Raw genomic sequence first — 22,976 nt, 5'->3', positions numbered from 1 at the left:
CCCTCCTCTCTGTCATCGCTGTGAAGGAAAGCCATGCCTATGATGTGTTTTCCACATCGGAGGCGTGTACTTCATCTCGTCTTAAATGATCCATCATCTTCCCTTCATTCCTCTTTCCTCTGTTTCTTATGAGCTTTGCATGCTTACAAAGTGGAAATCTTCATAACATTTGCACACAATCCAGAGTACCTGTCATTTGATACACGTTTAATCTGCAGACGGCACAGTGACAGAACCCGACATGTCAGCTAGTTTCTGTCCGGACCTCAAGGCCCCCATGGTGCTCTTCCTGGACAGAGTGTACGGCATTGAGGACCAGAGTTTCCTGCCTGACCTCAAAGCCTCAGCTTCTCTGGACACAGTGAGACTTTTTTTTTTAGAGAGAAATTCCTCCTATACCTTAGCTGCATCTTTTATTGGGCCTTTTCTTAAATAGTAGTTCTACTATGTTGTCATTGATAAGTTTAAGCTTGTCTAACTTTTGCAACTTGATTATCGCATACAAGCTAAACACCACTGTCACAAACGCGTCACATTAAAAGTCAAAATAACCTGAAAACACAAAATCAGTTAATATTCCGTCAGTATCGCCCTTTTCAAACCCCAGTTTTAATGACAGAAATGCTCTTTTCTACCCACAGGAAGTGCTGAGCACAACAGAGACGGCGTTGGCTATGAACAGGTACATCGGCTCGGCCCTGCTGCCTCTGCTGACCCGCTGCGCCGCTCTCTTCGCCAACACGGAGCACCACGCACTCCTGGTCGACTCAACGCTCGAGACTATCTACCGGCTGTCCAAAGGCCGCTCGCTCACCAAAGCCCAAAGGGATGCCATTGAGGAGTGTCTGCTCACAATCTGCAAGTAAGGCCTCTGAATGCTTGTTCAGACTCAGTGGGGGGAAAACATTGAAGTTGAGTTTACAGCTCCTTACATCATGATACGTTTCAGACAGTCATGCAGCAAAAAGGCTCATCACAGGCTTTAGTCCAGCATATAAAGTGCAAAACAAAATGAACCAGGCTTTAGTGTAAAGACTTATATATAAAAATATGTTTTTATCTTGTTGGTGAAATCAGTTCATCTGTTCAATTTATCATTTTAGATGTTCATATTGTCAATTAAAGACTAAATGTATCCATTACAGCACACACAGCAACAAAGGACACAAAGTCTACTCCTGTCGTTGTATTTGGATGATTCATATGCTGTGGTGTTTGATAACTTAGATGTTTAAAACATTGTTGAATTAGAGAAGGCACCTATTTTAATTAGGAGCTTGACTTGGTTATATTGTTCAAGTGAAAATTAAGTTACAAAATGTGCAGTTAGTTAAGTTCAGATTTATTTGTGAAGCCTGTTTAAAGCAAGCAGAGTGCACCAAAGTGGGGTACACTGAATTGAGGCACAGCAATGGTAAAGCAAATAAATGAATGAATAAAGGCAGCTAAGAGGACATAACACAATAATTGTATGCAGTATACTTTTCCAAAGCTTTGAAGCAATTACCGCAAAGAGACAATTCTTCCTTACTGACTAACCCTAATCAAGCAAAAATAAAAGCAATTTTTCCGGGGATGAAAGACCCTTAAAAAACATACACATTAAAAAAAAGATACTTTATAGGAAGCTAGTAGAAGGATACTGGAGCATGAATGTTGCTGTCTGTTTTCCTGGTACCACTCAGAACTCTAGCTGCAGCGTTCTACACCAGCTGCAGATGAGACAATTGAATTTCAGTTCTGGACTGAATGTAAAAGGAGGTTACTGGCATGTGCATGGAGGTGGGGAGACGACGCCTCTCTATTTGTTTTGGTGATGAAAACAACCACCATATTCTTGCTGTCATTTAGCTGCAAAACACCTGATTGCAGTCCAGCATTTCACCTCGTGATGGCTGCTTTGAATGCTGATGACAGAAGTGGACTCGGTGGCATGTCAATTTGCGTGTCGTCGGCATAGTAATTAGAATAAGACATCGTGCTTTCGGAAAATGGAGCCTAAAGGAAGCACGTAGCATATAATAATTTAGCTTCTTCCTCTTTGTTTGTTCTGGGTTTTTTTTGTAATCAATGCAATCTTTACAACACACCTATGCTTTTTGCCTTTTTTAAAAAAAAAAGAAGTATTGCGTAAATATAATTTTGTTCTCATTCCACAGACATCTTCGTCCCTCTATGATGCAGCAGCTGCTCAGACGGCTGGTGTTCGACGTTCCCATGCTCTCCGAATACTGCATGAGACCTCTCAAGGTGAGATGCAAAACAGTACAACACATACAATAAGTGATGTTTGATTTACAAGTTGAGAGTTATGAGATAATTATAACAAGCAATCCCACACATTTAGTTATTCACACCTCATTTAGCTCCCCAGTTTAAGCATCTTTCCCCCTTTTATGTATTTCAAACGGTGAATATGAAACAGAGCTTTCAGAGTTTTTCATAGTCTTATGCTTTGGGCCTCCCCATTCAGACCAAACTTTGTAAGAAGATGCCTTGTATTCTATTTGTCTTTTTAGACGCGTGCAAAGATATTTGGTCATTTTTAACCTGCTTCTTTTTGTTTTCTTGTGTCTGATTTCCAGCTGCTGATCAACCACTATGAGCAGAACTGGAAGTACTCCTGTCTCCCGTCTGGTGTGGGCGTCTTCGGCACAGCCTCCGAGGAGGAGCTCCTTCTCACCAAAAAACTCTTCTGGGGAATCTTTGACTCCCTTTCTCAGAAGGTACCACCAGAAAGCATGTTGTATAGACTGTTCTCTTTGTTCTTCAAGTCAAATGTCAGGAGGCAAAACCATATTCTCCGATATGTCTTTCTTCTGTTTACTAATGTTTCTGTTTATTCTGTTTTCTGGTAATCTCAAGTTTTTTTTTTTTTGTTTTTTTTTAACATTTGTGTTGCTCTCCTGAGAGAAAAGTTCTTGTTTGTCAGAAGCAGTGAAGTAAAAGCTCAATGAAGTGCTGTGAGCAGTGCAGCAGAAGCGCAGCCAAAGCAGATGAATCATTTATCAGTCTGTGACAACTCTTTAGTCTGGTTCAGCTCTCCTCAGTCTGTCTAAGAATCTACCGAAAAATTCGTACGAAAAAGAAAAAGTGGGAAAACTTTTGTAAACTCTTCCCCTCTCTGTCACCCCTGAAGAAGTATGATTCTGAACTGTTCAAAATGGCCATGCCATGCCTGTGTGCCATCGCTGGAGCCATTCCTCCGGACTTTGTGGACGCCAGCTTAGGGACAACAGTGGAGAAACAAGGATCGGTGGATGCACAGGGCAACTTTGAGCCCAAACCCATTAGCACCGCCAAGTAAGTCATTTGTAGAATCAAAGAGATTAAAAAATAACGATAAATTTGAGCCGAAATCTTTGATCCTGTTTTGTTGAATTTATAGACAGCCATTTCAACATAAGCTGTTCTTTGTGGCAGGTCTAATGAACAAAGCTTACCTGCTCGCTTTCCAAGTAAAACGGACATTGCAATAATACTAAATATTCAAACATGATCTCCATTTTCTAGTATCTCCCTTCCTGAAAAACTTGAGTACATTGCCTACGAATATGCAGAGCATTCCCATGACAAGTGGTCCTCAGAGAAGGTTTGTTTGTTTCTTTCATCCATGTTCACATTTTAGTTTTTACATAGAGACGTGGGAGGGTACAAAATGCAAAGAAATGCTAACTTGTAATTGAAGTTTGCACTGTGCATCATTAACTGTGATAAACCGCTGTTGCAGATGTCAGCAGGCTGGAAACATGGAGACAGTGTGGATGAGCAGGCCAAAACCCATCCATTGCTGAAGCCATACAAAGCTTTGAGTGAGAAGGTACGATAAAAAAAATGAGCTCGACCAGTTTTTCTAGGAGTTTGAAAGGGCTCAGCTCCTGCCTGAATTCTCCCTTGTAGCTCCCGTCTCTATGACCCCTCCTCTGAGGCATAGATGCTTAGAGGACTGAAACATTGGTAATTGATTGCCATTAACAACAAACTATTGTTGAGTGTTTAACATCTTGAAAGCTTGATTAGCCTTGCAGGAAAATATCAACAAGTTATCAGTATCTTTTGGATGTGACTTTGACAGAAGAACAGTGGGCAGGATCTTTGGAAGCAGTACACTCATCTTTGACATGTGACGTGCATGAGGGATTTATCCAGTTTAAGGTTTCCCTTAAATTGGATAAATCCCTCTCAGGGATGTTGTTCTAGCTCGATCCTTTTGGCTCTGCCTTAAACTATTCTGGTATTCTATTGAAATACAATTTTCATCAGTGTCTGACATTTTCAAATTGAAGATAAAGGGGCATTCTTTGATAACCATCTTTTGTATTGAAAGAGAGTAACCATCTTGATCAAATTCAACATAAGCCCCTTTCACATGACATTTCTTTCATTCATTTATTAGGAACTGAATGTGTCAGTATCATGAGTGGAAAAACCCCACAGAATAGATTTGTTGCCATAACAATTGATTTGTCATATCTGGAAGAAGTCCCACCCATCAGGAGCAAAGACAAATAGCTCTTTTTTTTCTATTCCCCCTCATCTGTTTAATGTATAATTATTATTTTGAAAAATGAAGAAAAAACCCTTTTTGCGTTCATATGTCAATAAGAAGAATCTGCAGGAGGATGATCTAGAAATGAAGAAAATAGTCTTGCTGTGTGATTTCCTGGTCAGATGTGTCCATGTGAATATTTTCAGCTGTGTTGAACAGTGACAGCTGCTGGCCACATAGCATCTGGTTCAATATCTTATAGAGAACAAAGAGAGTCTAACATCTGTGTGTTTCATCTGTAGGAGCGAGAGACGTACCGCTGGCCTGTGAAAGAGTCTCTAAAGAGCATGTTGGCGATGGGCTGGAACATCGAGAGGACCAAGGAGCGAGAAGCCGTGTTCCAACAACGAGAGAGCGAAAAGCAGCGCAAGATCTCAGAGTCTCAGGTAACCTCTTTATTTACAGAATGAGTCTATTCATGCTTTTCTCATGAGTCTGCAGAATGTAGACATGTCAAATATGTGTACTTAGATGATACTTTTTCACAGGAGTCACTATAATCTCAAACAGATAATCAGTTTACTTTTCTTTCTTTTGAAGTCATCCATCTTTTATGAGTTACTGCTGAGATTTAGATCAGTTTTATTTATATCGAGACATCTCAAGGCACGAATATAAAGAAATGCCAATAATTCAAAGAATTCAAGCGTGTTTAGCAGAGATGGTGTGACATATTTTAACATGTCGCCATTTTAACATTTTAAACATTAAAAGCGGGAAATGGGCAGATTGCTTTTGTCATGCAAGACTAATTCGTACAAAGCGACTATGCTGATGACTTGTATCAGTTCAGCTTAATTTATCTCACAAAGATATTTTGCAATGAAATGTAGTGTTGTTTGTGACTGAGAGGTATTTGATCAACATTATGACACTTATCTGTCACGATATATGTCAAATAAGTAATACTTGTTGATAGATAAATAGGCCAGTGACATACATCCTGAAACATAAATCAAATAAATATATATTGTTTTTCTATTATAAATAAATTCCTTAAAGTGTCCTGTGAAAAATGTGGAATTTTGTATTTTATGCTGTTTTTGGCAAAATATACTGTGTGCTACACTAATTTAAAGGGAAAGAGTGAAAGAAATGAGGAATACATTCATCTTCTTTAACAAAGACTTTGCATTGTTCTTTTTGACTCTAGATTAATGGATTCAGTCCTGCTCCAATGGACCTTCACAGTGTCGCTTTGTCTCGAGAATTACAGGTTGGTTTTCACTTTTCTCAAACCTAAAAAAAAAAAGTGTTCACATGAAATAAAAGTTAAATTCTTATTGTTTCTGCAGGGCATGGTTGAGGTGGTTGCAGAAAATTACCACAACATCTGGGCTAAGAAGAAGAAATCTGAACTCCTCAGCAAAGGTGTTTAAAAAGGGCAGTTTAAAATGCTTTGAGGGGGAATTAATTTTTGCCTGCTGTGTAAAATGCACTTGAATTGAATACAAATATATCTTGTCTGACTGACCAGGAGGAGGGGCTCACCCGCTGCTCGTTCCCTATGACACCTTGACTGCAAAAGAGAAGTACAGAGACAGAGAGAAGGCCCAGGAGCTCTTTAAGTTCCTGCAGATAAGTGGCTATACTATCACAAGGTTAGCCTCTTTTGCATTTCTGTAAATACACAAGTTAAATTAACTGATATATCTCTTTAATTTAACTTCACTACAAGAGCTGAATAACGCTGGCTGGCCCTGACCAAACGTTTAAGATTCAAATCCTTTTGATGATTCGATTGATAAGTTATGAGTTGTAGTCGCCTGTGATCTTTCGGTCTCGTAGAGACCTAAAGGACATGGAGCAGGACTCATCCTCCATGGAAAAGCGCTTTTCCTTCAAGTTCCTTAAGAGGCTGCTGAAATATGTTGATTCTGCACAGGAGTTCATCGCTCATCTTGGTGAGTTTGTTGCACATACAGACAAAAAGAAGAAGAAAAAAACCCACCTTCTTTCAATTCTTAGGTTTTACATATCAGGGCATATCATGTTAGAATTTGGTCCTAACCAGGTTTCAAACAACACATGGCATATTACACTGCCATTAGAGACAGTATAAGACACAGTGTGTGAAAAACAAAGTACATTCTGACTGAATCCATAAGAATTAAGAGGGTAGGTAGCAGCCAGGTGCTGCTGACAAAATGCACTTGATTAACTGAAGAAGTTTTGGTATTTTGCTGGTTTGGAGCATTCAGGTGTGTTAAAACAATGCCAAGACATTACAACATCAGTAATTGCCTTAGAGAAGCAAATGTTGCTATCCATTAATCTGGAATTGATTATTAAGCCATTTCCAAACTATGTGGAGTCCATCATTATACAGAGTGAAAGATTATTCACAAGTGGAAATCATTTAGGACAGTTTTTTTAGTCTTCCCAGGACTGGACCTACCATCAAGTTAACCCCAAGGTCAGACTGTGCAAGCTCAGGCTACGTGCCCACGACAACGGTAACGACAGATAAACGCAGAACATTTCGACAGATGTGCCTATCTTGCACACGGCGACGGCGTTTTTAGGAGTTAAAAACGGAGAAAACACAAAAGCCCCCCCAGAGTGGAGATCTTGAAAACTTTCCAACCTCTCGTCGCCGTAGGAACAGTTTAAAACGCAGAAGTGCGTTTTTTGCACACGCATCTGGAAGTAGCCACAAAACAGGCATTTGGTATTGTTGCTACTGCCACCTACGTCCGGGGCGTGCATACCACATCGGCAAACTGCGAGTTTTATGAGTTTTATACGTTTTCCCTGTTCCCATGGATAGACAGATATCCACCCCCAAGACGCTCGTGAGAACGCAGATAAATTGTGGAGGGAAAAAACGGACATATGCGTTTATGCTTCAGAGCGTTGTCGTGGGCACGTAGCCTCAGAGAAAGTGCAAAAAAACCCAAGAGCTACATTTCAGACTACAGGCCTCAGTTTCGACTGTTAAACGTTGAAGTTCATGACAGTACAATTAGAAAAGACTGAGTAAGTATGGCTTGTTAGTCCACCATGAACTCCTCTGGATACCAAAGTATTCTAGAGTCAAATGTTAGGCCTTCTGTCCGACAGCTAAAGCTGGGCTGAAACTGGGTCATCAACAGGACAATGATCCAAACACAGCAGCAGATCTACAGCAGAAGTTCTGAAAAAGAAAAGAATCGAGGTGTTGCAATGGTCCAGTCAAAGTCCAGACCTCAGCCTGACTGAAATGCTGTGGCGAGACCTTCAAAAAGCTTTACATAAATAAATTAATTTATAAAGTTGTACAAAATGGGTCAAATTTCCTTCAGAAAGATGAGCCCGATAACATAACACAGAAAATTATTACTTGAAGTCAATCAACCACTAAAGGTGGTTCTGCAAGCTGTTGAATCATGGGATGCAGTTTCCACACACTGTTTTTTTTTTATAATAACAGTGAGTAACATATCATGTGCTGTTATCTGAGGTTGTATTTACTTACTTCAGGACTTACCTAAAACCTGATGAGTTTGTCCTGGTACATAAAACCTTAGAATTTAGAGAGACTGTTCTTTGGTTTTTCATGACTTTACACTACAATAAAGCATAATTGAGTCTGTGACACTAAAAGTTTTAATTGAATTTGTTACTCAACATTATTGTCAATGCAGAGGCGATGGCAACCAGTGGGAAGACCGATAAGTCGCCTCATGACCAGGAAATAAAGTTCTTTGCCAAGGTTGGCAGCAATTTGTGGAACAGAGCCTCTGATTTAGTGTTTAATTTTTTCAGTGAGGTTTTTATTAGGTTTTCTTTTTATTTCCCTCAGGTCTTGCTTCCCCTGACTGATCAAACGTTTAAGAACCATTGCCTCTACTTACTGTCCACGCCTAGCCAGGGCCTGAGCAGCTGTGGCTGCGCCTCCAACAAAGAGAAGGAGATGGTCACCAGGTATGTTGTAGAAGTAATGCATAATCTATAATCGTGTTTTTGTTGTCAAAGTTTTGCTGGTCGGATATTTGTCTTGCTCTTGCTGCCTTGGTAAAAAGTGCATGACAGTTTTTCATATATTCTTAAAACCTTTTCTTCCTCCCTTCAGCTTACTTGTCTCTTCTTCTTCAGCTCTGTCCTTAATTCCATTCTTTTTTCAGCCTGTTCTGTAAGCTGGCAGCTCTTGTTAGACACAGGATTCCTCTCTTTGGTGAGGCTGCCACTGTTTCTGTCTGTATGCTTGTGAGCATCTTAGACTTAAATTCCCTTCAGAATTTACAGTGAATGTCTTTGTGACAGGAAGTGATTCTGCAATGATGCTGAGCTGTCTGCACATCCTAACTCACTCACTCGACACCAGGTGAGTACACAGTTTTTACTATAGGCTGTAACGAAGCTCAAGGAAAGGGATGCACATCAAAACTGAATTGACTCTTCTCTCAGGACGGTGATGAAGTCTGGTGCAGAGCTGGTGAAAGCTGGCTTTAAGACTTTCTTTGAGAATGCAGCAGAGGACCTGGAGAAGCTGGTGGAGATGCTGAAACTGGGGAGGTTCATGCAGTCCCGTGCACAGATGAAGAGCGTCAATCAGAGCATCAATTATGTGACGGTGGCGCTGCTGCCCATCCTCACTGCCCTTTTTGAACACATCAAAACTTATGAGTTTGGACTCGACCTGCTTGGTGAGTTCATTTAATTTCCGAACGCACAAAAGTCCTCTTACGATTCACTTTCCCTTTCATGCATATTTTCCATTGTTCTACATACTGTCCTTGCCGATTGCTGGTGTACAATGTGTAAATGTTTTCATTTGTTCCAGTGGATGATGTGCAGCTGTCCTGCTACTGAATCCTGATGTGTTTCTACACTCTGGGAACTGGAAAGAATGTCTTTGTGGAGAGGTAGGGGTGGATAGTCTTCCAGGGTTATAGAACAGCAATGCATTAGTTTTATTATGCTTGACACGGCTAATTAGGATTATGGCCGATGAGCAGTTTTCATTAAGTCATGTTTGTTACAAATGCACTCAGGGATTTTGGAGTGATTCATAGTCACTGATGTGCAAGAGGAAAAAGTCCACTCTGATTCATGTCCCAGCGTTGTTGGGAATCAGTATGTGTTCCTGGCTTGCTTTTCCATAACCATAAATTTTTCTAAAACTGCAGTGGATGAGACATTTTCTCACCCTCAGCCAACTCGAGCTGTAAAATATTATCAACCTTGCCTTGCTGTGTGGTCTTAATCTCAGCAGTGACAGCTCTGTGTGTCCACTAAATATCAATCTATGAAGTTGTCCATATACTAACTAACCCAGGACCCGTTTATTTACCAGCACTTGGCACTGTTTCTCCAAACAGAAGACAATGGTGTTTTTAAGATCTGCTTGGACGCAATAGTATATTGTTATGCATGCTTTTTTTCTCCATTACCTTAACATGTATGACTTTATATGGTGGTGTGTATGAATATATATACATGTGTGTGTATATATATATATATAGGCATCTGCCAGCGCTGGGGGAGAGTTTGGCAACGCTGGTGGGTGCCATGCCCGTAGCGTTCCTGGAGCCTCATCTCAATGCTCACAACCCCCTTTCAGTCTTCAACACCAAGACCCCACAAGCGAGGGCCAGTGAGTGTCCAACTGATCGTCTTCTTAACTTTGATTTTAATTGAACCCACTGTCATGAAGCTGTTTGTGTTCAATCAAAGTGACCAGTGCTTTTCTGTTGCAGTCCTGAGTATGCCCGACACTGTGGAGGAGATGTGTCCAGAGATGCCTCAACTGGACAAACTGCTCAAAGACATCAACGATATTTCAGAGTCTGGAGCTCGCTACAGTGACATGCCGCAGGTCTGAAGGAATGATGAGATATTTCAATGTGAAAGAACAACTGCGCTTTTCAGATGTTTGTCCAAAACAATGTCATTATTGTAGATATTATGGAATTGAACAACTGTCTGTGTAAGATCTATTATGAAACAATTTGACCTCACTTTTTACAATTTCACTATCAACCTTACTTAATACAAGTATAATAATATGCCTTTAATGAAGGAGTATTTCAGAAAACAAATTTAAAGGATATTTTGTGTGTATGTATGTGTGTATGGCTAAGAAATATATTAATGGATAGAAGAGAATTAATTAAATCAATAAATAAAAATAATCAAATAACTTTAATGATTTATTTTGGATTTGGCAGTGTCATCCACTGAATGTGACTTTTAAATTGTGAAACAAAATAACCGGGACCAGAGTGCTGGATATTTAACCTTCTGAATTTTCTTACAGGTCATTGAAGTAATCCTACCCACGATGTGCAACTATCTGTCCTACTGGTGGGAGAAAGGTCCAGAGAATTCGCCCCCTGATACTGACTGCTGCACCATGGTGACCTCTGAACACCTCAGCCTCATTCTGGGAAACATCCTCAAGATCCTCAACAACAACCTGGGCATCGATGATGCCCCCTGGATGAAGAGGATTGCAGGTAAGTGTGTGACACAAGGCTGCTCAAGAAATGAGTAAAAGTGATCACAGGCGGGTTGTTACGTCAGATTACGTCATCTCAACACTTGTTTGGACTTTTCTGGGATGTCATATAAAATAGAGAGAAGTGGATTACTTTCACATATAAAGAAGTTGGGGAAATACTCATTTAATTCAAGCTATTATCAATGTGAACAATTGTTTATAATATTGTACTCCTAACAAATAAAATTAGATATGGAACATGTTTTGTCTTGCATAAAATGGTTAAATGCTAATTGTTGTTTCTTTGCACCTACAGGATAATTCTTTCTAATTTTAAGTTGATCTACTGCAGATTTTACTCTAATTTCATATTTCAGACTTATTTAGTGTTATATTGGTTTTTTAATGTACTTTTAAGGTGAATGGTACTTATTGTGAGAATGCATGAAGCATTCTCACTATTAAGTTCCTGTTTCTCTTTATTATTATTCCGTATTCCATATTCTTCCGCCGTTTTTCGGCATTCAAATACTTCAGCATACTTTCAGCTATTTCAACAAATTTGGTATCAAAATGTTCAGCTCTTTCAGCTCTCGATGGGAAATATTTTTTGGTGTTTGTAACTTTTCAACTTTTTAAGATATTAAGCTTTTTGTTCAACTTTTTTCCCATTGAAACTAATGTTAAATCTTCAAATCCTTTCAAATCCTTTCAAATCCTTCAAATCTTAACTAGTTCAGCATACTTTCAGCTAGAGACACCATTCAAATTTTAAAATGTTCATAAGACATTCAGCTATTACAAAATGTCTCATCTTTTAAAAATATTCGGCCAATTTTGAAATATGACAGTTTAAAAAATATGAAAATTAAGTTCTTCAAATCCTTATCTTGAAATCCTTTCAAATCCTTCAAAACCTTAAAATCTTTTCAAATCGTAACTAGTTCAGCGTACTATCAGCTAGAGACACCATTCAAATTTTAAAATGTTCATAAGACATTCAGCTATTACAAAATGTCTCATCTTTTAAAAATATTCAGCCAATTTTGAAATATGACAGTTTAAAAAATATGAAAATGAAGTTCCTTCTTGGATTTTAGAGTGAGACATTCAGCAGTGCTGATAAGTTTCAACTTTTCAAACAAATTACTGTAACTTTCATACAGTTTAACTGAGAGAAACAAATTATACCTTAAAATGTAGGAAAACTTGTCCTCTTTCAGCCAATGTAACTCTTAAAGAGCTCACATGGACAGATTTTGAACTATGAGCCTTTAAGCTTGAACAACTTGTCAAATTTTGAGGAAATCTGCCATTTTTGAATCAGCTTCAAGTGTTTCAAACTGCTTCGATTTAAATATAGTTGACTCCACAGATGTAAAAGTACTTTGCTAAGTTCCTCTAAGCCTTCTGCTTCTAATGGTGTTAAAATTATTTTTCTAGCTGCTCAACTTTTCTCACAAGATGTATTTGAAGTCAGTGTTCGGTGTCATTTCTCTCCCGCGATCGGCGGGCGGCCGTCTCATCTCTCCATATATGTTGTGTGTGTTCAACCTGCTTCGATTTAAATATAGTTCACTCCACAGATGTAAAAGTACTTTGCTAAGTTCCTCTAAGCCTTCTGCTTCTAACGGTGTTAAAATGATCTTTCTAGCTGCTCAACTTTTCTCACAAAATGTATTTGAAGTCAGTGTTCGGCATCATTTCCCTCCCGCGATCGGCGGGCGGCCGTCTCATCTCTCCATATATGTTGTGTGTGTTCAAACTGCTTCGATTTCAATATAGTTCACTCCACAGATGTAAAACTACTTTGCTAACTTCTTCTAAGCCTTCTGCTTCTAATGCTATTAAAATTATTTTTCTAGCTGCTCAACTTTTCTCACAAGATATATTTAAAGTCAGTCTGCGCCTCAGGCTGCAGCAGCTAGCTTTGTGTCTTTCTGTGTAGTGTTTAACTAGGTGAAATGCAGTTCCGGTGTAACACAACGAAATGGCTTAATGGTAACACTACCAGCCTTTCGTGCAGGTGGCCCAAGTTCAATCCCCAGGATGTCAGCTCAAAATTAAAAAAAAAAGTTTCTTTGTAACTATTTAAGCATACTTTCAGCCATTTCAACTCTTTCTAGCTCGAAATCATTACACTTTCATCTTTTAAATGTCATTTCAACTTCAAACTCCTGTTTCTTTTCAGCTTTTTTTAGCTTCCATAGCTCTTTCAGCTTTTAGCTTCTTTTAGCTTCTTTAGCTGTTTTAGCCTTTTTTAGCTTCTTTAGCTAACTTCTAACTCTAACTCTTTTGCTCCTTCAGCTGCTTGCTTCTTCAGCTCCTTTAGCTTTAGCTTCTTCAGCTGTTTTAGCTTTAGCTCCTTCAGCTGTTAGCTTCTTCAGCTGTTTTAGCTTTAGCTCCTTCAGCTGTTAGCTTCTTCAGCTGTTTTAGCTTATTTTAGCTTCTTCAGCTTTTAGCTTCTTTTAGCTTCTTTAGCTCTTAGCTTCTTCAGCTCCTTCAGCTTTAGCTTCTTCAGCTCCTTTAGCTTTAGCTTCTTCAGCTCCTTTAGCTTTAGCTTCTTCAGCTACTTCAGCTTTAGCTTCTTCAGCTGTTTTAGCTTTTTTTTAGCTTCTTAAGATATTTTAGCATGGTAATTCAGCTCATGCATTCTCACAGCTGTTTCGCAGGAACAGCTCTTTCTAGTTCTGTAACTGTAATTAGTGTGATATTTAATGTATTTGTTAAATACATATCCATCTGGCAGCACAGCTAATATTCTTCAGAGACGCATTGATCATTTTGGTGTCTGTGAGCTCTAAACCTGCACTATAAATCCAATTTATTATGGAGAGCATCATTCTCTTAGTGCAGAGATTAATTTTTCTCATCTTGGGCTCCAGTCTACTCTCAGCCAATCATCTGCAAAGCCGGGGCAGATTTGCTGAGAGCCCACTTCCTGCCGACACTGGACAAACTAAGGAAGAAGACGGTGAAGGTGAGAGCTTAAAATGCACTGCACAGTGTAACGGGTGCATATATTATCCACTGCTGACTGAATTGTGCTTAAAAGATCTTTTGCTGACACCAACAGTAGCTGCTGAACCCGAAGAGTATAAATGAAGCTGTTAGCAGTCAGGAATGCTTATGCAGACCGTAACAACACCACTATCATGAGAGAGGACGATGAAATGAGATCCTCCCTGGTTCTGAAGTGTTGATACTTTTAATTGTTTATATGTTTTGCAATCACAGGTCGTGGGTGAAGAGGAGTTGCTGAAGAACGACAGTAAAGGCGACAACCAGGAAGCAGAGCTGCTCATCTTGGATGAATTTGCTATGCTCTGCAGGGACCTCTATGCTTTCTAGTCCATGCTCATTCATTATGTGGACAATAACCGGTAAAATGTACATTCAGACTTAATTAAAAGAGCTTTTTTTTTTTTAGTTTTCTTAAGGGGTGAAATTGCTGAAGTTGAGGACTCAACCAGAACCTATTATATCTTGCAACCATTTCTGCACTATTTCCATTTTGTTCTTTTCCTATCTATCCATTCATATTATTGCTTTATAGGTTATTGATGTTGCTATCAGGGAGCCAGACTTTCTGAAAGTCGTCTGAGAGCTTTTTCCATCAACTTTTGCTGCCTTATCGCCCATTTTCAACCTTTTCTTTTCTGATAAGCCACTTAACACTGACTTAAGAGTAATTTAAACACAAGGCACATAAAACAAGAGTTGAACCGATGCTGTCTACACATAACAGACAATTAACAAAAAAACACTTTTAAGTTGGATCTTTAGGCAGTTTGTTTCTTAGCAGCCAGTCACAAAGACCTAATTTACCCCAATTTCCTTTTCCTTTTGTACCAAACAATGGTTAGTCTAAGAGGGTTTGAGCCTGTTAAATTTGCACAAACAGTTTTTGTCTCCACTCTTTCACAAACATGATGTAGATCATACTTCTACTCAAAGTGTGTCTGGTCCAGGTGGCTGAAGAAGCCAGATGCGGACTCCACTGAGATCTTCATTCTCTGGTGCAAGTCAAATGTTAGTCTCCCCACTCTCTCATCACAGTATTGCATGCAAAAACAGGTTTATAGGATATTTAGTTTATAGTATAATAACTTGTATTCTTTGTCTTTTCAATGCAGAGCTTTAAGCGTGAGGAGCAAAACTTTGTGATTCAGAATGAGATCAACAATTTGGGTTTTCTGACTGGTGAAGGCAAGGCGAAGATGTCCAAGGTAAAAATGTGAATGTTGAATGTTAAGATACCTCCGAATAAACCTTCCATATATTCCTGTTTTACTGGTGCTTCACATCAAGCTTAATGCGATCTGCATGTGAAATATATATATCTGCTCAGGACAAATGGGCTTAGGGCCAAGTGGTGCACCCAGGGTAGAGAGGTCAAAAAGTTTAATGCACTCACCTCTGGTTTTGGTCTTCTTATGGAATCTGTTGAAAGAAAAACAACTAAACAATGACAACGTTGGATCAAATAAATCAGTTAAGTTTACCAGTTATTGTTGAAATCCTTTCATTGAGTTTATTCGGGGGAACATTATGAACCACTAACCACAAAATATCATCTGACCTCATCGAGACATATAGAGGAAGATATTAAAAAGCATGCATTTAGCTCATTTTAAAAAGAATTTCAAAAAGGTATTTCCAGTAAAGATCAGGTAATCACATCTCAGTGGGTATACAGTGAAGTTGTCTGTTAAATAAAGGTTCAAAGAAATTAAACGAAGGACAGATTAAACTTTTTCTTGCATTTTGGAAAACAACTTTTCTTGAAACAGGGATGTAATTTAAGGAGAACTCCTTATATCTCGTGTTCCTGCTGTGTGCTGAACAAGCTGAATCTGGACACGTTTGATGTTCTACAGATGAGAGCTAAATATATCTGAAGGGTCCACTTGCAGTGTCCATATCATCCTTATTCAGAAGTTCATTGTTTAATCATAGGAGTCTTCATTAGCTTCACTTGTTTTAATGTGTAAAAAAAAACTTACTGTACATCCCTATCTGTCACCTTTTGTCTAAACGCAGCATTTTAGCCACTTTTTAAGCATAATGTTGCTTAAAAAAAAAGGGGGGGAAAAAGAGCTCAAGTGATCCCTCTGTCATGTCTTAAGAACCATTAAAAGTGTGCAGTGGTGTATTTCTCTGCAGAGATAACATATTCCCGGAAAGGGAAAACCCCAAAAGACATATAGGCAAGGCAAGGCAATTTTATTTATAGAGCACAATTCGTACACAAGGCAATTCAAAGTGCTTCACAGCTACACAAAATCACAAGAAGGCAATAAAATCATTAAAAATAAATAAAAATAAATAAAATAAATAAATAAATAAAATAAAAATAATAATAAAAATAAAAAATAATTAAAAATAATCATTAATTAATTCATTTAAAAGTGAAGAGTGCAGATAAAATACTTTCAGGTGTCATTGTTTTCAGCTTGGATATATAATGACCTGTTTATAGCACAGACACGAGGAACCATAAGCTCTTATACAATCATACTCAAAGGATAATCTTTTCAATCTTACCTCTGTCTGTAGGCCGGTGGGGACCAGGAGAGGAAACACAAGCGTCGCCGTGGTGAATACGACTCCATTCAAACGTCTCTGATTGTAGCTGCCCTGAAGAAGCTGCTACCCATCGGCCTGAACATGTGCAGTCCAGGAGACCAGGAGCTCATCTCTCTGGCAAAGATACGCTACGGTCTGGTGAGCTGTCAGAACAGGAACTGGTGCAAAGACTTTTAGACCACCTTTGAACAGAATAACATCCTATAATGTTAGTTTTTATGGGGAGGAAGCAGTCCCTTTTTATGCAGAGGTCATAAATGTACTCCATGTCTTAGTACATGCTCTGAAGATTAAGCCTCATCTTAGGTTTTTTCCAGTGTTCTGATTTGATCATTTTAAGCTTTTTGAAGACAAAGATTACGAACTGCTCTGGTGCAGAATTCTTCAGGTGGAGTGGTGCCTCTTGAGCAGACTTACGGGGCTTTTTTTTTCTGTACGATACTTCTTTTCATGGCTGCACTTTTTTTTTTAAACTGCAATTTGTTTTGTGGACTTGAACTTCTATTTTATCATGTTGAGGTATATCTCAAAAGATCAAAGAACAATAATGCCTCTATGATACAGCAGACATGAAGAAATGAAATATTAAGATGGCTCGATATGCACAGTCAAGTTTTAATGTATAGAAATGGTAATTAAACTGTAGTGCAATATTGATGTTGTGAACACCCTTTCTCCTTGCAGAAAGACACAGATGATGAGGTGAAGGAGCACTGGCGTCAGAATCTCCACCTTCAGGACAAGGTAAAATAACATGTTCAGCAATTTAAGCAGCAAGCCTTCAATGTCTCTGCTTTCTCACAATACCACAAATCTGGAAAAGCAGTGTTATTAATTAGTACTGTTGTGTATAATTCACAGTGGTTTCTTAATTGATTTGACTTATTTTTGTGTGTGTTTTTCCAGTCTGAAGATCCCGCTGTTCACTGGCAGCTGAATCTGTACAAGGATGTTGTGGTGAAGAGTGAGGAGTCTGCAAACCCAGAAAACGGTGGGGAGAGAATCCAGAGCATCTCTGCTGCAGTCTTCCACCTGGAGCAGGTAAATGCACATTTTTCCATTTCTGCCTTCAGGATAGGGCAATGAATATGGGCAATCCCACGAAATGCCTCTAAATATTACAACCGCTTTTAAAGCTGTCACAAAGCAAGATGTAGCACAAAATAAACAATCAGGCACAGATCTATTATGTTTTGATCAAAGTAGAGCTGCCAGAAACATTTATTTTCAGCAGTTAAGGTACCTGTTATCTTCACAATTAATCTTTGTCCTTCGGTGATTCATTTCTTTTTGTCTGCAGAAGTAACAGAACTGAAAGTGAACATTTTTAAAAGTTTAGAAAAGTGCAAAAGCAAAATCACTGACGTTTAACTGAGCTAATCTGTCAAATGTTGGTGACCAAAAATAATATACTAGAAATTAAAATTCTATCAATATTTCTATATAATTATATATCAACCGTAGAAAAAGTCTGCGCATTTCTCAGCATGTTTTGTAGACCCCATTTCACAAATCCTGTCATATCTCAGGTGGAACTACCTCTGAGGAACAAGAAGTGCGTTGTGCAGAAGCTGCTTTCTAAACAGCGGAAGCGTGCTGTAGTGGCTTGTTTCCGCATGGCTCCACTTCACAATCTACCCAGGTAAGATTTTTTTGGTTTGTTTGGATTTTCCTCTCACCTGTCAAGCATCTGAAACTGATTATGCCAATAGCTAAATATGGGAATTTCCTGTTTAAACAACACATTTTTACATCCTGCTTTTTGTTAATCTAACAGTGCACAACAATAACTAAAAGCTGTGGGGGGTTGGATGGGTGGTCAATTTTTTTGTGGCCATGTAAGTCCCTCATCGCCTCCCTAATGACATTCTCTCCTCTGTGTTGTTTTCTTGCATAACACTACCTCATCCTCCTTCAGATACAAAAATAATAATTACTTCCTGAATGGCTATCGGGAGGTTTGGCTTGTTTTCCCTGCTGACGGTAAAGTGACACTAAGAGCAAATGCTTCATCTGCTCAACCCTCCCCTCCATCTACCAGGCTATGGACTGATCTCTGCCTAGCAACCAACTGTTTCTGCACTGTTGATTCTGATTGGTCAGCTAGAATGAGGCAGAGAATTGACTGAAAAAACACAAACCTATATGGAAAGTGGAAACACGCTGCAAGCTGCAGGCCTCTGTTTTGTTTCAGGTGATGTCTAAAAGAAGAAATGAAGAAATAAAAAGAAGAAGAAAGAACAAAGTAGTCTTGTCTTCACATTGATTAGCCATTTACAACATAATTCTTAGTAAATTTGAGGTTGTTTTATGTAATTTTTCACTCTTACTATAATGATTTCAACCAACATTTTGAGTAGGGTTGAGCTGTTTTCCAACATATCTGTTTGTCTTTGTGGAGGAACTTGTTTAACGTGATTTTTATATTTATTTTTTTAATTTAATACCTGAAAGTTATAATAAAAGTTTAATAGACCTGCTGATGTGTTGGAAAACTGCACATCTATCTTTAAGAGTGCATGCTCCGACATAGAATTTTCCAACCTGCTGGAGGTAACTGCAGTTATTTTAGAAACCAAACATGACCAGTCAGAAGAGTCAGTGGATCCCACATGGACCAATCACCATCCTGCCTGAAATGCACTTCCTGTAACCCCTTCCTCCCCCTGACATTTCTCCTTCCTGTCTCCTCCGAAAAACTCACCAGAACCCTCCCTAATGCCACTGTACCTCCCTCCCCACTCCCCCTCGCCCAAAGCACCCAGGGGCCCCCGCTCTAAGCGTGCTAGATCCTTCAGGCAGAGATCCGTCAGGGGGCAGAGGCTGCATGACCAACTCAGGAGACACAGGGCCAGCTCCGGCGCTCACAGCTCTAAAAAAGCAGGCTATGCCTTTCTGACTGCAGTGGTAAGGAGGGCCTTTCACTACAATAGGAGACTGTTCCTAGCTGTTTGGCTGTCAGAACTGGATCCAACCCATCAGTTGTGTTTTCGCTGTACTCTGTAAGTGTGTGAAGGTGACGTTACAGTACGTTCTGTGGCCATGTCGTCAGTGGCATGCTCGCGTAGTCATGTAAAGGTCATTGTATGCAGATGTGCAGCAAATTCATCAAAACGCTCAAACGTGCTCATTTAGTAAATATGAAAGTAGAACTTCTAATACAGTAAATCAGTCATCAGTTTATTTTGGGAGGAAGTCAGTTTAATTCCACAATTCTGATTAGTTTGGACTCATGAAGACTTGTGTAGTTGTGATGGTCCGTCTTTCTCAGTATCATTCTTCATGTTCCAATTACATCACCGAGCGGCTTACTGCTTGCATCTGTTTGCTCCAAAACGCATGATTCTGAAAACGTGTTCCAACACCGTTCATAATCCACTCTTTAACTTCCTTGTCTTGTCCTCTCCAAGAATCACTGGGAAAAACCATTCATTTGCATGCTGGTGCCAGATGAATTACTGTACATATGCATTACATATGCAGACATGATGGCAAAGGTTGTACCATTTTTTTTTTATATTTCTTACAGAGAGGACAATATACTTTATTTAATGTAACCCTCTTTGGCTTGAATAGAAGTAAGTAATCTCTTGTTAACTAGAATAACACGGTGTACAGAGGGTAAATAGCTTTGGATACCTCAATAATACTCTGACTGAAAACATCTGAAATATATTATAATATGTAAAGGTAGATGCGTAAAAGTAAACAATGCTTTAAATCGGACATTTGGAGCAGTACTTAGTATTCCTTAAAGAGGTGGAACCCACCTTGTGAATTCAAAGAAACAACTTACAGGTACCTATCTGCTGGGCAACAAAAGCCCCTTAGAGGAGGCCGTCCTGTACGCACAGGCTGGTAATCAGGGCAGCTGCATAAGTCTTAATGATCGACACTGGTTCGTGTCTCCTGCTTATTTTTCTTTAAGGCATAACAGCTTTTGACAAATGCCAGTAAATGCTTTTTTTATATATATATAAAATAACATTTTTATTTGTGACAGTTGTAGTTATTTAATGTGCACAGCTTTTGAAAATAATAATATGTCATATCTAAAGGATGCACAGTGGAAACAGCTGAGTGGTCTATTTTGGGAAAACTCTCATTAATGGATCCTAATCTCCTTCCAGTCAGATTGAGCTGTTGAAGAAGCTGATGGATTTACAGAAGGACATGATTGTCATGTTGCTGTCTCTACTCGAGGGTAAGAGTCTGAAGCTGTCAAGAAGAAGGTACATATGTAGAGAAAATTGGCAGACACTTTACTTTGCTTGGACACAAACAATGTGCTTTAGTAAGACTTTGAACCATCACCTGCAGCCAGAACAGAATTTCTGAATTTGCGCCGTCTCTACGCAGGTAATGTGGTGAATGGAACAATTGGAAAACAAATGGTTGACACGCTGGTGGAGTCTTCAAACAATATGGAGATGATCCTCAAGTTCTTCGATATGTTCCTCAAGCTGAAGGATCTCACAACCTCTGACAACTTCAGGGAGTATGACCCTGAGTGTAAGGGCATTATTTCTAAGGACTTCCAGAAGTCGATGGAGAGTCAGAAGCAGTACAACCAGTGGGAGATTGAATTCCTGCTCTCGTGTGCAGAGGCCGATGAGAACGACATGTTCAATTACAAGGAGTTTGTGGAGCGATTCCACGAGCCAGCCAAAGATATCGGCTTTAATGTGGCTGTGCTGCTGACCAACCTGTCTGAACATTTCCCCCATGACTCCCGACTTTCCACCTTCTTAGATCTGGCAGAAAGCTTGATTCACTACTTTGAGCCTTATCTGGGTCGTATTGAAATCATGGGCAGCGCAAAGCGAATTGAGAGGGTCTGCTTTGACATCAGCGAGTCGAGCCGTGAGCAGTGGGAAAAGCCACAAGTCAAGGAATCCAAACGTCAGTTTATCTTTGACGTGGTGAATGAGGGAGGAGAGAGCGAGAAGATGGAGATGTTTGTGAATTTCTGTGAGGACACCATCTTTGAGATGCAGCTGGCCTCGCAGATCTCTGAACCTGACGAGATTGAACAGCCTGAAGAGGAGGAGGAGGAAGAAGTGCACAGCATCCTGGAGGAGCTGGCCGGAGAGGAAGAGGCCGGCCTGGAGTCCGTTTCTGCTTTCACCGCTGCGTGTCGCTCAGTCAAGAAGAAGATTACAGATGTGCGCCAGATGTTTACCATTAAAAATGGACGCAAGCAGTTCAAGAAAATTAAGAAGCTGAGCATCAAGGAGATGATCACGGGTTTCTTCTACTTTATCTGGATGCTGTTCACTGGCTTCTTTAAAGGAATCTACAGCCTCATCTTCGGTTTCTTCCACGTCACCTGGTCCTCCATGTTTGGTGGAGGGCTGGTTGAGGGAGCCAAGAACATTAAGGTGACAGACATCCTCGGAAACATGCCTGACCCGACTCAGTTTGGTATCCATGGCGATGTGGTAGAAGGAGACAAAGTGGAGACTACAGAATCATCAGGACATAGCCTGGACATAGCAATGACACCATCAGGGGACATCGCAGAGGTGGACACTATGTTGGAGATGCTGACAATGCCTAAAAAAGAGGGAGGGAAACATGTGGAGCCAGGCCTGGGTGATGTTTCTGAGCTGTGTGCCGAGTCCTCCACAACTGATCAGAAGAAGGTCCGTCATCACGTAACAGTCATAACAGAAATCTGCCTTTCATGATTCCTTCCAGTCTATTGTGTCATGAACATGTTCTGTGTTACAGAAAGCTGCTGCCAAACCTGCAGAAACCCAGGAGAGTGAACAGGAAAAAGCAGAGTGAGTAACATGAAGTCACATCCAAACTAATGATCATTAAACTAAATAAATACAAATACAACTGATACAGCACAGAGAACCAGGAGAAGGAGGATAAACCAAAGGAGGAGGCGGCGGCTAAGGAGCCTGTAACGGAGGAGAAACCCAAAACCAGATCAAGTCAGCCTCAAGAGGCGTCTCCTACCTTCATGTCGACTATCTTTGCTATTTTTAATATTTTCGTGACCAAAATGGTGGTGAGCCATCTTAGTATTGACTCATTTAGTAAAGTCCTCACTTTAGTCGTGGACAGTGTAAAGCAATAGGTAATACTGTTTTTCATACGTTTTCTTTCCAGAACTACCTGGCTCGCAACTTCTACAACCTCCGTTTCCTGGCTCTGTTTGTGTGCTTTGCCATCAACTTCATCCTGCTCTTCTACAAGGTAATACGAGTTAGATTTGGATCCAAAGCGTATGCAAACTGTAACCGGATTTTCCATAAACGCTGCTGAATAAGAATGTAAAATAAAAAAATCTGAATTTTCTTTCAATGCTGTTGCGTGATGATTAAGAGTGCAAAGGGACATCCGAAAACAATGAAGAAGTATCACATTCATTCTGTGGGGATGCCAGATAGTTATGGGGGG

At 39.7% G+C, this 22,976-nt stretch overlaps 1 pseudogene; it reads left to right on the top strand.

The window, feature by feature from the left end:
• Positions 1-22,976, top strand: part of LOC142375815 (ryanodine receptor 3-like) — a 34,235-nt pseudogene that overhangs the window by 10,574 nt on the left and 685 nt on the right.

Source organism: Odontesthes bonariensis, assembly GCF_027942865.1.
Source record: "Odontesthes bonariensis isolate fOdoBon6 chromosome 6 unlocalized genomic scaffold, fOdoBon6.hap1 SUPER_6_unloc_1, whole genome shotgun sequence".
NCBI classification, from domain to species: Eukaryota; Metazoa; Chordata; class Actinopteri; order Atheriniformes; family Atherinopsidae; genus Odontesthes; species Odontesthes bonariensis.
Note: the sequence above shows the minus strand (reverse complement) of the source record. Positions and strands in the feature narration are given on the sequence as shown.